The sequence below is a fragment of the Capra hircus genome, chromosome 6, assembly GCF_001704415.2.
Source record: "Capra hircus breed San Clemente chromosome 6, ASM170441v1, whole genome shotgun sequence".
Lineage (NCBI taxonomy): Eukaryota > Metazoa > Chordata > Mammalia > Artiodactyla > Bovidae > Capra > Capra hircus.
In genome coordinates this window covers 100208519-100223133 of record NC_030813.1, presented here as the reverse complement: position 1 = coordinate 100223133, position 14615 = coordinate 100208519, and the positions used below count along the sequence as shown (strand labels likewise).

The 14615-nt window shown below is 41.0% G+C and overlaps 1 protein-coding gene across 4 annotated transcripts in view; it reads left to right on the top strand.

Annotated features, from left to right (window-relative positions):
• Positions 5476 to 14615, top strand: part of WDFY3 (WD repeat and FYVE domain containing 3) — a 279597-nt gene continuing 270457 nt past the window's right edge. For all 4 annotated transcript variants that reach the window (XM_018049687.1, XM_018049685.1, XM_018049684.1 and 1 more), the window contains exon 1: positions 5476 to 5525. The gene's annotated coding sequence lies outside the window, so the exon portion shown is untranslated. The remainder of the gene's footprint in view (positions 5526 to 14615) is intronic.

Below are 14615 nucleotides of genomic sequence, written 5' to 3'. Positions count from 1 at the left end.
ATCTTAATGTATATGAATTTTGATCATGATATGTGCCCAATTAGAGAAGAATGAGGTATTTCTGTGCCATCCTCTGTTCTGTATATGCTCTGTTATCGTTCTTAAGACATTATAATTTTTGGTGTACATTTGTCTCCTTCACTGGACCATGAATTCCATGAGGGCATACACTAGGTCTTATTTATATTTCTTGCAGCCAATCAAGTTTCTGGCCTAGCAGCTCCTCACATACTTGCAAAGTGAAATACTTAGGTCAAGAATCCAACTTTAAAATTTTCTATCTTTCAAATTATTTTTAGTGTGATTGTACATTTAGAAACAAAAATCTTTATATAAAGTTTATCAAATTCAAAATTCCAAGTTAATAACATCATGTACTCATTCACATTTTATTCATAAAATTAAATGTGGTTTTAGCCAAATGGCCACATTACTGGTAGGATCAGATTTAACTGTTGGCTGGCTTTTGAATAATATTAATAGCAACCACAAGCTAGAATAGAATATAATCTGAAATTTCTGTATAAGAGGCTTATTAATTTTACATCATTAGCACAGTGATTTGTAGTATGATTAAAAAATATGTGGAATAAATTAATATTAATTTCTTGAATTTTTCTTCTAAGAGATGTGTCAAAGACAAGGTACTTTTTTCATTCTGGTCAGCAGATGGCACTGTTTTACTTTATTTAACTGATAGAGGGTTGTTACTAGGAATCCTTGGACTTATAATTTAGACAACCTATTAAATTATACTTTAGAGAGTTAATTTTATTTAATTGTACTTTAGAGAGTTAATTTTATACTTTTTGATCTGAAAATCAATATAGAATGGGGATGGTTCAGATAAAAAATAATTCACACACTTTGTTTTAAAGTCAACCTGAACTTTCTTGAATCCTACTTTTTTTTTTCCAAATGTTCTTATTTTTATAAACAACAGGAAAACTCAGTATATTCTACTTTGTCCCTTAGCTTTATTTCTGAGAAAGATCAATATTGAACAGTACTTCTGGAAATAAATTTAAATTATTTTTAAACTAAGGTGACATGGTTAAACATTTCATTGGGCTTCTGTTTCTTATCTGTAAGATTATGCCTTTCATTTCTGAAGTTTTTAAACTTGAGAGTGCGTCAGATCTTGGTTTTATTCAGGGTACCACCAAATATACACTATGTGACCTGTAATAAGCCATTTGAATTTTTTGCCAAATTCTTTTAAAGAGTAAAATGAATCTAGTCCACAGACTACTATATTTAACCTGTATAAACCTTGTCAAGGTACTGTTTTAAAAGTCTAAACTCTCTATAAAGAAATATAAGGAACTGAAAATTAAGAGAGCTTTCAAACTAAGTAGAAATACAATTCATTAACAACGAAGTGTTCAAAATGCCCTATTGCTATTATAATTATGATCATTATAAAGAGCAACAGCAAAATTGTTACTATTCAGTTTCCTCATGTGGTCATGTGACTCTTCAAAATTTAAAGCTTTACCTTGTATTACTTATTATTTGTATAACCTGAGTAAAATTACAAAAACAATGCTCCAAGCTACAACCTGACCACCCCTCTAAAAAAAACACGCAAAACAAAGGATTCCAGTACCTCTTCTGAATGTATGTATAGGAACAGAAAAAGTCTCTAATTAGAACTTTCTAAAAGCATTTCTCCCCAATTAGAGTGCAGTAATGACTCTAAATGGCACTGTCTGGAGGACAGCTCATCAGTTAATTATAAGGAGTTCTCTAAATTGAGGAGTGAAGAATGATACCAAATTTCAATGAGTGCAGATAAATATGGCTTGTCATTATTCACTTGAGAGTTTAGACAGTCCATCTAAAGAGGAAGAGGTGGAACAGAAATACTGTCTTTTCTAAAAGAACAGAAATTATGAGAATAAAACTGAACATTTGCCCAAGACCATATTCTTGTCTAGGGTATGTTTTTTATAGTCATTCAATTCCCCTGATCCCGAGAGACTCTGATTTGCTTGCCCAGTTTATTTTCCATCTGGCTCTGTCAAGCAAGGGAAAACAATATGGCATTTCTATTGTTGTATCTAATAGCCTGGGAAAATGGACATATATTTTAAAAATAGTAGTTACGTAATTTGAAAACATGCTGACTAAAGCTTCAATTCCTTTGCATTTTTGTGTTCCAGCATAATTTAGCCTTCTAGTCTTCTAGTAATAAACATCTTAAAATTCTACAACTTACTTTCATTTATCTCTGGGATAATTCTACCTGTTCAAGTTTATTTAGTGTTAAATGCAAGCGTAAAGAAAATACTTGTTTACATAACAAATTGTCGAGACGCATTATTTATTCTAACAATTTTCCAAAATTCTACTATTTTTCATTTTCTTCTTCTTACTTTTGCATCAGCCAAAGTTACGCTTTGGTTATTCATGTTCGTAGAATTCTCAATCATGTAAAAAACAAATATGGGTCTTATTTGTCACAGATATCCTCTTGATTACGATTCTCCACAATCACTTTATTCATGAATAGTAAGTCGGGGACCAGCCTCTGCTTAGAAATAGCCCTTCGTGTTTGCTCTATTCCCAGAGGACTTTGCTGCACATGCCTCGATCTCCTTCCATCTGGCCTCTGCACAAAGGGTTTCCCCGACTTTAATACAATTCTTTGTTTTATAGAAGACCTTGAGTTTATCTGAGAGTGAATACATGTGCAACAATAGCCATGTTGCCGGAGAACCTGATCTGACCTTTTTTTTTTGTTACCAAACCCTAAGATGACAGAGAAACTATTAGCCAGCAACAAAGACTAAAGAAGGTAAGGGCTGTAATGATGACAGATTTGAAACAGAGCTGCAAAAAAGTAAATATGAAGGGCCTGATTTTTCCTGGGCACTATCCCCATTAATTCAGAGCTTATGTTTATATGGCTTCAGTAAAAGTGGAGAAAATTTGCTACATTTTTATCACTTTTTTCAAGATTTTATCTTTCTGTCAGTATTTATTTTCTATCACCGAAAAACCTTTGTGAGATTTTGTTTGTAATACATTAACAAGGGGTGTATTTGTATACTATCCATACACATCATTGCAGTGTATTTTCTTCAACAGAAAAATGCTTATAATTGAAGTGTAAATGAATGTAACTTATCAGTGTGAATAAAATCTGATAAGTTCCCTGAAACCGTCTATATAACTGAAAATCCTTTTAAAATGCATGCAGGTCTCATGTTTAAGACAACTGTCATTCTTAATCAATGTTCATGTTATCCATTTTATTGTCTAAAAACAGTCACTCATAAGGAAATAATCAAGAATTTTGTAGTAATTTTGTCTAGTAATAGACTGGAGAAACACAAAATCTAAATAAACACCTAAAGACCAAAAAAGAAAACACACACATACACATATAACCTTACAAAATGTAGGTGCTTTGTTTTCAATAATTTATTCTAAACTGTATTATGGGAAGATGTCTCAAAGACTTTACTTGGGTTTAAAAGTTTTACATGCTTATACACGTTGTTGATTTCAAATAGGAGAATTACTAGTACTGAAAGATGGCAACTGAAATCTGAAATCTAACAAGGTACCAGTTACTCTGTAAAGATCAAGGAAGATTAGAACTCCACCTCCCAAAGCATACCAATATTTTTCATTAAAATTTATTTTTAGATTTGTTTTGGCACCGTCTTTTCAGTTTGAAACACATTTTTATAATAACTTGACATTTGAATTTTAAAAAATCACTTTAAATTATAAAACTATATTTAAAAACATTTTCCCCTGTAATTGGCCTACTGAAGGGAATAACCTTTGAATACACCTCATGGTCTTACTGGGAAAGGGCAAGGCGCTTTTTTTTTGGATAGGCACTGTGACCCCACCCCCACCCCCACCCCCAAGTGCTCACATTTAATATCCCTTGTATTTGTCAACAGTGCTGAATCTTGAAGTAATCTGTGAGTGAATCCTTACAAATGGGTCCAATTTGCCAAATGCCAAGTGGCTAAACAGAAGCAAACAGCAAGCCCAGCTTGCTTCATCTTTAGTAGAGGAAATTCACAAGCTTCTGTAGATTGCAGTGTTAGGAAAAACAAGTTTGTCATTAGAACGATGAGGTGACCACTTCCCCCCTCTAAGCCTGTCCACTCAGAACTGCTGACTCAGTTTGTCTCCACTGCCAGTAAAGTATGCCCCACACTGTCCACTGGGTTGATTAGCAACCAAACACAGAGGGGCAAACTGATAATCGCTTAGCAGTTCTAAGGTTTACCAAAACGTGCTAATTGGGTCTAAACACTGCGTATGTTAGGACTGCAAAGGTATCCATGATGCCCTTTAGAGAAAGGGGAAAAATAACCCTAAAATCTTAAGGCGACCAGTTCAAGGTCACTGAAGGAAGGCAACTGAGATCGAGGTCTTGAATTCCTCTGTCCTCTACGGGGTCTAAGCCCAAACACCACAGCCTCCAGGAGTTTCAAAGCTGCCTAGTAAAACAGCTTAGCGTGGGCAGTCCTTTTGTACTCCAGCGGGAGTAAAATTAACGCAGCCTGCCGTCCGTCTGACAGCATCCAGCAAATGGGTGTAGGGTTAAGGAGAGCAGCGCCCAGCTGTCCTTTCTCAGCTGAGTCTTTTTGAGAAATTGGGACCGAGGCGGGAGGAGGGGGGGAGCGCACCGCGGGCGAGGGGCACGGGCTGCGAGAGGGGAACGGGAGTCGCTGGCTGCGGGCAGGACGTGGGGAAGGAAGGAAGCTGGGGTGTGTGCCTCTGGAAAGGGAAGGCTGAGGGGAGAGGGACCAGAGTGAAAAAGAGGGGGGAGGGCAAAGTCAGGCTGAGAGAGTCGAGCGCCCGCTGCCAGCAAAAGGGGGAGACGAAGCCAGCTGGTTAGAGTGAGGAGGGGGAAAGCGGGAAGCCGAGGGACGGGAAGGAAGTCGGGAAAGAGGAAGGAAAGGCAGGAGGGTTCAGAGGAAGGAGCCGCTGCAATTTCTGCGGCCGGCTCAGTAGGAGGAGCAGGAGGGGAAAGAGGAGGATCCAGAGTCAGTCAGTCAGTCAGGCAGCAGCGGGAGGTGGAGAAAGGAGGAGGATTAAAGATGGCCACCAACCGCTGCGGGGAACGGCAGCAGCCCCTCACTTCCCGGGATGGTCCCTGCGGGGCGGCCCGGCCTTGATGGAGAGGAGAAGCCCGAGAAGCGCCGAGGCTGAGGCGGCGGCGGCGGCGGCGGCGGGGACCCAGCGAGGAGGAGGACGACGACGCGGGGGAGCAGGGAGCGGGGCCGGAGAAGGCAGAGGAGGCGGTGGCGGCGGCGTCGCTGCCCCGGCCGCCTAGCGCCGCTCGCTGCACGGCCCCGGCCGACCGGCTCCCGCACCCCGCGGCCGCAGCCTCGATCGCGGCCCGCAGCCCCATCTCCCCCCGCGCCGTGGGGCTCCCGGGCCCCGCCGTGGACGCCGCGCCCGCCGCCCCCTCCCCGTCGCCAGCGCGCCCCCCGGCCCGCCACGGTCCCCGCTCCCGGCCGGGCCAGCCCGCGCCCACCCGCCCTCCGGTGAGTGCCCCCCGGCCCCCCGCCCCGCGCGCCGCGGCCGCTTTGTTCGAGCGGGGCGGAGGCGCTGCCCACTCGCGGCCCTGCGCACGCTGCCCCTGGGGGCGGGGGGCGGGGGACAGGCCGCGGCCCAGCTGCCATCCTCCCCCGGGATCGCGCTGCCCCGGGGCCGCCGCCGCCGCTGCGGGGCTGGCGGCCTGGCCTGTGTCCTCCACCGCGGCCTGGAGAGGGCGCCGTCGTGGTCCTGTCGGCGTCGGGGTCAAGGGCTGCGGGCTGTGGGGAGCGATGCTGGGGGTGTTTCGGGGGGTGGGGGAGGCGAAGGCTGGACGTTACCGCGTTTAAGCAGTGGGGGCGTAACCTGGCGGTCCAGGGATCCGGGACCGATCCGGCGCCCCTCCGCCAGACCCCGCGGGGTCTCAGCTCGCGGAGCGCCTCCCCCCCCCGCCCCCCCCCCCGCCCCGGGCACTGCCGGGCGAGGCCTCCATCCCTCGGGCGCTGTCTCCGCAGCTGCGGGCCTCTCCTGGCTTATTTTCCAGCCCTGCTTCCCCCGCCCCCCCCCCCCCCCCCCGCCAAACCCCCACGCCCTGTGCTGGAAACCTTCGTTTGTGCAAGCAACTGGAGATGCTCCCGCGGAGCGTGTTTGCCTTTTTTTTTTTCCTCTTGTACCGGGGATGCAGTGGCATCGCAAACATTCACGGTTACGGTGGGCTTTAAATAGCAGTTGTGACCTTTTCGACCAAAAGCCATTTAGCAGACCTGGTCAGTGTTTGATCTTCAGGGGCAGCGTTTCATTGATTTTTTTTTTTTTTCATTGAATTCCGAAATCCACGCTATTAGGTTTTCCTTTTTCTGAAATAATCTGATAAAACCGATTGAAAGGATGTTTACTATATATGTGAACCCTTGTCTGTACTTCCAGTGCCTTAAAAATGGTTGTTTCCTGTGGGAAAATGGTGCTGCTGCATACGAAAAACTATTTTTTGTTCCGTGATGGGCATGAGTTGGTTAGTGCCAAGTGGCTTCTGTTGTCTGAAAACCAAACAATTAAAAAAAGAAAGAAAGAAAAAAAAACCTTTTGCTTTGAGATAGCAGCAGATTTCCAGGTTGAAATTACTTGATAGCAGGTTTGGAACAGTTTCCACCATCAGACGGTGTGACAAACAACATAAAACAGGACCGAAAATGTGTTGATTAAAAAACAAAAAAAAGCTTGATGTGCTAGTAGTGCTTAGGTCAAGAAAAATATAAATCTGATTTGAAAATAAAACTTTAACGTGAACATGGGACTCTAAGCATAGGAATTAGTTTGATTTCTCTAAAAGATATTTAAAAATACATATTGTATTAGATTGATTTGGGAACCCTTCCTACAGTATTTGAACATCAGTGGTGCATGTTAATGCTTGGAACCTTTCATTCTTCTGCTGGTAGGTTTCTACTACCAGTGTCTTTTTATGAGTTGATATTGATTCATGTAAAAAATGTTATGCTTCTAGTTTAAAATTTCTGTAAAAAGGAGATATGAATTACAAACATGATGTTCTGGTCTTACTTGCAGAATCTTTTTCTTTCTTTTTTAAGAGTTAATGACAGTGTACTATTTCAGTATTATTTGGGTTCTCTCCTTTGACGATTCTTAAATTCCACTACTCAGCGTTGCAATTTTAAGAGTTTACATCAGGCATTTTCAATTTCATGCATGTGCTCTAGAAAGTCCTTGAATCCTTGGAAATCATATGCAGAATGTAGCATATATTTGCATTTTTTCCTGGGTAAAGAGTCCAGAGTCAACACATTTTCAAAAAGATCTGGCTCTGCAAAAAACTATAAGCCACTGGATATATAATTAAAGAATAAATCTGTATTTGGAAAATTAAAAATCTTAGGATTAGATTTGATAATTTGTTATCTTTCCCTTCCAGTTATGTCTAAGAAATGCTTGTTATTGAGGATTCAGCTCATAGAAGTCTTTTTTCATGCATTCTTACTGAAGCCTTAGGAAAACGTTAATCCCATTTTACAGATGTGGAAATAGATACTGAGAGATGCTTGTTCAAAGTGACAGCCAACTGGTGGGCCAACAGTTCAGCCCAGACTGTCTATAACACCAGAGCCAGCACTCCTAATGATAAGGCTGTACTCCTCTCTATGTCAATGATAGCATTTGCTTGATGTTAAAATTAGTATTTGATGCTTGACTACCATAGAAAAGTGGATCTGCTGTTATCATAACACAAAATACTATGGAGTTTTAGAGCCTCTGACTCTGCGTAGGAAGAGACCTTAGTGATACCAACTTCTCTTAATAGTACTAGTCTGAAATGACACTCAAAGTAGGGCCATTTCTACTGTGTCTTTGGCAGGATTATCCAGACTCTGTTTTTAATACTTCCTGTGACCACAAGTTCACGTTTTCAAAAATGTTTTGAAGTATTTTTTCTGTTTATGTGAGTTAAAATCTGCCTTCTTGATATTTCAACATATTAGTTTCCAGTTCTTCCTTTGTATCATTTGTCATCCATTTAAGGATTAATAGATAAATAACTCCTATTCCTACATTTTTTTTTGCAGTCAGGTTTTTGAGATTAATTTATATGTGGTGAAAAGTCTTGGCAGACATATACAGTTGGCTCATCACCACCACAATCAACATATGAAACATTTCTATCACTCCAAGCAGTTCTCCCCTGCCCCTTTGTAGTGAATCCTTTCCCTCTGCCGATGCTCAGTCACTTCAGTCATGTCCGACTCTGTGGGACCCCATAGATGGCAGCCCACCAGGCACCCCCGTCCCTGGGCTTCTCCAGGCAAGAAGGCTGGAGGGGTCCCTCTGCCTCTGCCACTGCTGCTAAGTCGCTTCAGTCGTGTGCGACTCTGTGCGACCCCGTAGACGGCAGCCCACCAGGCTCCTCTGTCCATGGGATTTTCCAGGCAAGAGTACTGGAGTGGGTTGCCATTACCTTCTCCGCCCTCTACCTCTAGCCCCTGCTAATTGTTAATCTAAGTAATATCCCTGTTATCTTGTCTTTGTAGACAAGAAATTTATGTCTATATAACAGAAATGAAATCATACAGTATGTAGTCTTGATGTCTTTCATTTATCGCAATACTTTAGATATTCATTAAGTTGTTTCTTGTGTCAGTAGTTTCATCAATGGAATGCTGATAAACTTGTAACAACCTGTCCTCCAAAGGAAAAAATCCCAGATTGGTAGCATCTGCTAATTATTGCAGTGTAAACATGCTCATCATGGCCCACATTGAGCTACCTAAATCAGCTTGCGAAACTGAAAATTTAACAGTAGGCTGTCGTAAGCTGTACCAGTCAGCCCCAGCACATCACTAAATTTGTTCTTTTGTGTTGTTGAGTCCCTCTCCATTACAATAAGGTACCACAGTTTGTTCATTCATTCATGAGTTAGACATTTAAGTTGTTCCCAGTTTTGGACAGTTATGAATAAAGCTGCTATAAACCATTATGAACAGGTCTATGGACAGGAGAAATGTTTTCAGTTTTCTTGAGATGCACCTAGGAATGGGATTACTGGGTCCTATGAAAGTGTATATTTTATCAATATTAGTTACTTCATATTGAACTGCCAAACTGTTTTCCAAAATGACTATACTGTTTTGAATTCCTATCTGTGTCAATGTAAGAGAATTTTGGTTGTTTCTGTACCCTTGTTGGCATTTAGTATTGTCAGTTATTGAAATTTTAGCTGTTTTGTTATATGTGTAAAGGTCTCCTTTAATGGTTTTGACTTTTTAATTCTTACTTTCCGCAGCATTTGAACCAATGTAGAAAGTTTGTGACAGATACTGCTAAATAATTTTTTGGCTTGGTCATCAGTCACGTTCTCAATATGAAGGCGGTAACACTTTAAGGCTGTTTCTTTGAGTTTCTTATTGTACAGTTGGCTTTCATGTATTAAAATTCCTTTTATAGGGACTTTTCCTTATAAAAGTCCAGTGGCTGGGACTCTGTGCTCCCAATAACAAGGGCCCTGGTTAGAAAGTTGGTTCCCACGTGCCACAACTAAGACCCAGTGCAGCCATATAAGTAAATAAATGAGTTTTTTTTAATAAATATTTTTTTAAAAAAGCTTTTATAATGAAACCATCACTGGAGAATTCTAATACTTAACCCGTAACATTTTTTTAAATGTGACTTTAAAAAAACTAGGTGAAGTTTTGTTTCTTTAAGGAAAATTTAGGGTTAAAAATCCTCAAAATAATCATAAAGCATTTCTTCAATTTTTAGCTGGACTTAAAGGGAAAATAGTAGACTGAAATAATTTAAACATGTGGTCTTTGACGTCATCCCAGGTGTTGTAAGGAGCATGAACCCATGAATAATTGTAGCATGACTTCAGTCTTTAGAAAGCTGAGTTTCAAGTAACATTATGATGTGCGTTACCCTCCCTTAAGGTGACTTTTGAGCAGAGACTTTGATGCATTTAATGGAGTGAGAGTTTTAGAGCTGGGGGAAGAGCAGGTGCTGAGGCTCTGAAGCAGGAGGGTGTTGAAGTGTTGGGAGAACAGTCGGGTTGGCTGGAGGGAGGTGAGAGCTGAGGTCAGGGTGGTGGAGGCCCACAGACCGCGTAGGCCAGTACTCTAAGGACTCTGACTTCTGCTCTTGGTGAGTTTGAGCCTGAAGTGTGTCCAGTGCGTGAACAGAGAAGTGTTGTCTCCTGCTTGAAGTTCCTACGGTGTGCCACCCTCTCCTGCCTGCAAGCTGGTCCTTGTCCAGGAATGGTGCATGGTCGGCCCTCCCCTGTGGGTCCCCTTGGCACCCTTTATCATACCTCTACTTAAAAGCTGCTTTATTTGTCTTTATCTTCTCCCCCTAGATGGAGATCTTAGATTTTTCTTTTAAACCTCTGAATTCCTGTTTCATTAGATGAATGCCTGCTGAATTATGGAATTGCTGAAAATGGGGTTAATCATTGAAAACTGGATAGGAGATACCCAACAGTATTGCTCACATGGAAGTGGATTCTGTTTTGCTGACCACTGTACATTTAGGGCTGGGGCAGTGAGCTGTGCATAATAGGTGCTCAGTAAATACTTGGTGAATGCTTGAGTGCACATCCGTGTGCTAGCCTCTGCTGGCTTTTTCCTCTCTTCCTATAAGCCCATGGGCAGACTTCCTCCAAATCCCTTAGCATGTTTCCCTATGGTCTTATCCTTCCTCTGATTGCATGCTCAAGAAGTGCCAAATACATAGGAAATTCACTCATTCATTCCTTCGAAACAAATGTAATAATAAAGCAATGTAGACGATTTCTCTCCAAGCTAAATAGATAGGGTTCCTTGTACAGTGTTTTGGTTCATTCTAATGTAGGATGAAAACATTCACACTTCTGTTTTCCTTTCTTTAGTGAGAATTTTTGAGATTACTTTATTACTGGGCCCCCATATCTTTAATAAGCAAGACACTGATTATTTAATAAACAAGACACAAGGTCTAGAATATCACTTCTATACACAACTGAAGCAGGATCCTTGCAGAGTGTGAAAAAAGTAGTACCAGAAATAAAGTCAATGATATTTTGTAGTGTGTTTCATTTGGTTGAACAGGCAGTTATGATTGCTATATTCACCTGACTGGATGCATGTAGAGCTTTGGGGTTTTGTACTGAGTTTATAGAAATGTCAGGCTCCAGAATAGAGACCCTCAACTCTGAAACATCTACGTTAATCTTTTTTGTTTGTTTTGGCTGAGTCTGGTGTTAGCTGTGGCCTGCATATGGCATCTTAAACATGCAGTTGTTAATGGTATTGATAACTCCAAATATCTCCATCCTTACATCTCAGGATTCCTTGTTCTGTCTGATATTTCTGCATGTCTTTGAACCTGCAGGAGAGGGACATTGGAGATGATAGGTATTGTATCTGCAGAAGCTGCAAGACTTGAGGCAGAAAATTTAAAGTAATGTCTTTTAGTGATATGAGTCATTTTTCTTCCTTTTTTTGTTAAGCCAAAAAATTATTGTGTACTTGGGCTTCCCTTGTGGCTTAGCTGATAAAGAATCCGCCTGCAATGCGGGAGACCTGAGTTTGATCTCTGATTTGGGAAGAACCCCTGGAGAAGGGAAAGGCTACCCACTTCAGTATTCTGGTCTGGAGAATTCCATGGACTGTATAGTCCATGGGGTCACAAAGAGTTGGACTCGGCTGAGCAACTTTCACCTCACTTCACTTCATAGATTTTTGTGTGTGTAATAGATCATAAATATTGGATTATTGATCGTCATAGTGTTGTAAACCATTGTGACAAGTCTAGTGATAATATGCCCTGTAGTATTTTTTTTTTAATATATGAAATACTTTGTGTATCTTAGCCCAGCTAATGGGGATACTGTTTGTATTTTGATCAACTACACTGTGATTTCAGTGAGTGCTGAAATTTGGTTTGGGTTTTTTTGTTGCTGTTTTAATGGTTATTTATGAGTTGGGCCTTGGTTTTACTTCTCTAGAAAATGGCAACCCACTCCAGTGTTCTTGCCTGGAGGATCCCAGGGACGGGGGAGCCTGGTGGGCTGCCATCTATGGGGTGGCACAGAGTCGAACATGACTGAAGCGACTTAGCAGCAGCAGCAGTGGAATGATGTTAGTATTAAATTTGCACGTTGGTTTTCTTAAAAGAAAATTATTAACTTAAATTTGTTTCTTTCCCATAAATTTTCTTTATTAAAAAGAAAATTTTGTCACCTGCGTCTATTCGTGTGTAGTATATTCGAGTATGACTTGCCGTGCTTAGTTGCTCAGTCATGTCCAACTCTTTGCAACCTCATGGACTGTAGCCCGCCAGGCTCTTCTATCCATGCGATTTCCCAGGCAAAAATGCTGGAGTGAGTTGCCATTTCCTTCCCCAGAGAGTATGACTTGGTACAGAGTTAATGCAGTTAGTTATTTTAAGTTTAATATACATTGTTTTATGATCAGATGCTGTTGTACCTGAGCGAACTTGAGACTTGTACTGCGGCAACCCTTTTTATCATTATGCCAGCTCAATAGCAGATACTCCTAAGTATCTACTGTTTAAAACAGAATCCCTCCTCAGTAAAGAGACCTAGGCAGTACTGTACTTATGCGTCTTGATAAGACTTCAGGTCTAGATTAGTAACTTTGAGTCAACTAGACACATGTGAAGCCACAATGGATTTAAAGCACTACTGATAGATGGTGGAGTTTAAAAGGCCAGTGAACCAGGACTTTTTTTTTTTTTTAATAAACTAATCATGGTGGTTTGATTCTTTTGTGTGTCGCCTAATCCCTTTAAAGTATTTGTTGTTACTACTTATAAAAGATAAGTGCTTATTTACAATGGTACTTCAGAGCCCCCCAAATTAAGAGATTTGAATTCCTATTCTGCCTTGGCCTCTTTTTAAAAAATAATGTGTATTTATTTATTTGGCCGCGTCAGGTCTTAGTTGCGGTATGTGGGCTCCCCAGTGATCTGATGCGGGATCTTTTCTGTGCCTCTTGGCTTGTTGCCCTGAGGCATATAGGATCTTAGATCCTTGAGCAGGCATTGAACTGCACTGGAAGGCGGATTCTTAACCACTGGGCCATCAGGAAGCTGTTGCTGTGCTGTTTGGTTCTTCATCTGTTGGCAGCCCTCATTACTGCAGGTCCCTTAGATAACAGTGATCATTGAGTTCTGACACTTCTTTAACTTTCCTTGTTTCTTAAACCCTTGGTACCAGTGTTGTGAGAATCATCATGTTACATTCTGATTTTTTGACATGTGTAATAGGTATATCCTCAGCACTTGATGAATCTGCCAGGCCCAGCTTCCTCTTCCTGTATAATGTTTCTTCCTAGCTATGTCCCTCTGTTCTCCAGCCAGTGTGGTCTTCAAGGAGGCCAGTTAATCAATGGCACCCCACTCCAGTACTCTTGCCTGGAAAATCCCATGGACAGGGGAGCTTGTTAGGCTGCAGTCCATGTGGTCGCTAAGAGTCGGACACGACTGAGCATCTTCACTTTCACTTTTCACTTTTATGCATTGGAGAAGGAAATGTCAACCCACTCCAGTGTTCTCGCCTGGAGAATCCCAGGGATGGGGGAGCCTGGTGGGCTTCTGATGATGGGGTCGCACAGAGTCGGGCACAACTGAAGCGACTTAGCAGCAGCAGCAGCCTAAGAAAAATAGGAATATGATACACAGTCATTATCTGATGTTAGAAAGTCATGCCAAAATTATTTTGTATCTTTTTTCCTTCCAGGTGTCGGGGGTGGCAGCTAATTTATTTGCACAGAATCTTTTAGTTTTATTGCCTTGCTCTCGGTAATGCATCCATACACATACATTTTGCTTTATAAATCATATAATTTAGGAGGTGATTAAGTATTGTCTATAGGACTCAATACTGTAAAAGAATCTTACAGGTATCTTCTCAAAATTTCCAAATTTCTTAGTACATTTTGAGTGTTTGAGTTTGGATGGGCACCTTACTGTTTTAATTTCCCTAACATTTATTTAATTTGCATTACCTTACTGGTATGTATATTATATATACATATATACACACACATATTTTATTTTGAAGAAATAAACTCAGGAAGTTGGGGAAATAGTAGAGTCCCACATACTCTTCACCTGTCACTCTTGGCCAGTGGTAATATCTTATGTGAGTAAAGTACAGTACTTATTTGAATTTCATTACTAAAATCACAGTGATTTTGCTATTCTTAAATGTTGACAAATATAAGAATGTTGATATTGTGATATTCACTCCTCAGGGAGTGAAGAGGTTAGGTTCTGGGCTTTGTTTACATAGGCAGCAGAATCCAGGGAATTTCTTCCTTGAATTTTCTATAAAAAGAACAACAGGTAACTAGGCAAATGGCTGATTATTTTCAACCAAGTAGGTCATTCACAGCCCTGGCTCTAGTCAGATAAAATCAATCACATGTCATTCTTCTTAATTCCTTTTGGCTGGGCTTTTTTTTTTTTTTTTTAATGGATTTGTCAGTTTTTATTTAACTTATTCTCCATAGAAAGTAATAGGTCATCATGTGAACAAAAAAATTTCATAAGGAAAAATTTCATAAGGCATAGAGGATATGAATAACAATGACTTC